Consider the following 2,605-nt stretch of genomic DNA (forward strand, 5'->3'; position numbering starts at 1 on the left):
CGAAAGTGTGCAGAATTTTGCCCCAAGTCCAAAAAAGTCCAAAAAATCACGTTAAAAAACCACGTATTGGGCTGCACGGCGGCGGGCGAAGCCCGCCGCCGTGCAGCAGGACTTTTGCCAGCACCCTCGTGACGTTGCAGATATGTGGCTTGATTATTGTAGTTGACGTTGATTTAGTGACTTTGGCAAGTTTGAGTCGTGTCAAGAAGTCAGGTAGGATTCAGTACTAGGCAGTAGTGAAACGTGAGTGGCAGTCTTTGCCGGTTTCTGAGGGCATCCTGGATTTGGTGTGCAGCGCTGTGGAAATGGCTTGCTGTGGAGGTCCCAGCACTGGATGTTGTATCAAAGGTACGACCTCGTAGCACACCCTAAACCTAAAAAATTCAAAAATTGACTTGGGTCTGTGGGAGTCCGCGAGAGAACGCCCACTCGTTCCGTTGTGACAGATTCCAGGGCTGTTATGAACCCTCTAAGATTCTCTAAATTGTCAGGATCGTACGACCACACGGCACGAGGACAACTGTTTTCCTTTACACAGTATATTTCACTTCATCTGATAATTAACAATGAACACTAATAACACCAGCTATTTATAGCATGCAGAAACAGCGTACATGCAAAACATAAGCATATAAAACTGGACATAACAGCGTATACAGCAAAACGCACACAACGCATATAGCGTATGCCATGCAGCAACATCAGCGGTACGGCGGAGTCGAAATACAACATTTCAACGAATACAATGCCATAAACGCGAAGGCCTTTCCCAATTGAGAACTGGTGGTTTACAACATTCTCCCCACCAAAGGGCTTCTCACCGCCGTACAACAATGCACACAAGTCAAAAACGATCCGGGGCTCTGACTACGCGCCCAGAACGCGTCATCTCCTGCTGCCGTGGTGGTGGTAACGGTGCTGGCGGTTCATACGCTGGCTGCTGAGGGACGATAGCAGGTTGAGCGGTATCGGCAAGCCCAGGAGCCACGTCCTGTGACGATACTTCTAATGGCACTAACCTTTGGATCGGCCTCAACAGGGTACTGGTACTCAACTTAACCTTGGCAACACGACGCTTGCCATCTCGACCAGGGAATAACTCGATGATCCGTCCCAAACGCCAGAACTGTTTGCGCTTGGTATCATCGAGAACAAAGACAACATCACCCACAGCTAAAGGGCGCGACATGGTCTGTTGGTGCTTGTTCAGCTGACTTAGGTACTCCACCTCCCAACGATTCTTGACATGCTTCATTGTCTGACTGAGGTAACGCAATCTCGCTGACATATGCGTAGCGTCCGGGGTACCTGCTGGCTTCGCTGACGACATCCAAATGTTACCCATCATCATTGCAGGGGTTACTGGTGGCTCATCCAGGCTATCAGACACATAAGTTAACGGACGACTATTCACCACTGCTTCAACCTCATACAAGATGGTCTCAAGCTCCTGTTGTTGTTGTTGTTGTTGTTGTTTGGCTTTATTTAAAGTGGAGTTCCAAAACAGGCCTAAACCTAATGACAATGGTCCCACTGATAATAAGAGAAAAGAAAATATAATAATAAGCGGACAAACAGAACCAAGAAGAAGATACAGCTGTAGTTAGATAACTAATATGAGCACGGCAGCAGGGGAAAAAAAGTCACAAGCACGGCAACCGGGAAGAAAGGAGTGAGTGAGTGAGAGAGAGAGAGAGAGAGAGAGAGAGAGAGAGAGAGAGAGAGAGAGAGAGAGAGAGAGAGAGAGAGAGAGAGAGAGAGAGAGAGAGAGAGAGAGAGAGAGAGAGAGAGGTAGTGAAGCAGATGAGTTCACCACTGCTTCAACCTCATACAAGATGGTCTCAAGCTCCTGAACCTTCAGAAACGCTGTTCCCATTACCTTTTTCAAGGCACTCTTCACTGTACCAACCATTCGCTCATAGAAGCCTCCATGCCATGGTGCAGCTGGAGGATTGAACATCCATGGCACACTCAGTTTGTCAGATGCCGCCTTGAACGTTGTAGCGTTGTCAGACCTGATCCGAGACGGCAAACTACGTCTCGCGACAAACTTCCGAAATGCCATCAAGAATGACTCGGTACTTAAACTATCGACCACCTCCAAGTGAACTGCTCTGGTGGTAGCACACACAAACAATGCTATCCATGTAGTGTTATCTTGTATGTGTGTGTGTACCCATTGTGCATGCTTGTTTCTCTTATTTGTACTCTTCTCTTTATAGATGTCTCATGCACCGTAGTGTACCCTCTAGTACTCTACTAGATCCAGATATGGAGTACCCGCGGCTGTCTTGCTGTATGATGTGTCTTTCACGACTATTTGTGTTCTTGCACTGAAAATGAAAAGGTTGCTCGTCAGGAGCAGTCACTGTCTCGAGTGTTGGTCAAGCTGCACCCTCTGTCGTTTCCTCCGCGGCTGGGCTATCCCTCCCCACGGTATCATCTCTGGGTCCCGTGGCACCCCAGGTTCCGTCGATGATCCACCTTACCCAGGTAGCTCCTCCAGCCCCATTCGACTTCAAGTCCGCTGATGTGTGGGAGAAGTGGAGCAAGCGATTTACGAGATACAGGCTCGCCTCGGGTCTTCATATGCAGGCACAGTCCG

The 2,605-nt window shown here is 48.6% G+C and overlaps 1 long non-coding RNA gene across 1 annotated transcript; it reads right to left on the bottom strand.

Annotated features, from left to right (window-relative positions):
- Positions 1 to 523: 523 nt before the first annotated feature.
- Positions 524 to 2,007, bottom strand: LOC135819189 (uncharacterized). The gene is made up of 2 exons (XR_010553874.1): positions 1,826 to 2,007; positions 524 to 1,426 (listed from the first exon to the last, which is right to left on the bottom strand). It is a non-coding gene; the product is annotated as an uncharacterized LOC135819189 (long non-coding RNA).
- Between the last annotated feature and the right edge of the window lie 598 nt (positions 2,008 to 2,605).

This window comes from Sycon ciliatum, chromosome 6 (genome assembly GCF_964019385.1).
Source record: "Sycon ciliatum chromosome 6, ocSycCili1.1, whole genome shotgun sequence".
Classification (NCBI taxonomy): domain Eukaryota; kingdom Metazoa; phylum Porifera; class Calcarea; order Leucosolenida; family Sycettidae; genus Sycon; species Sycon ciliatum.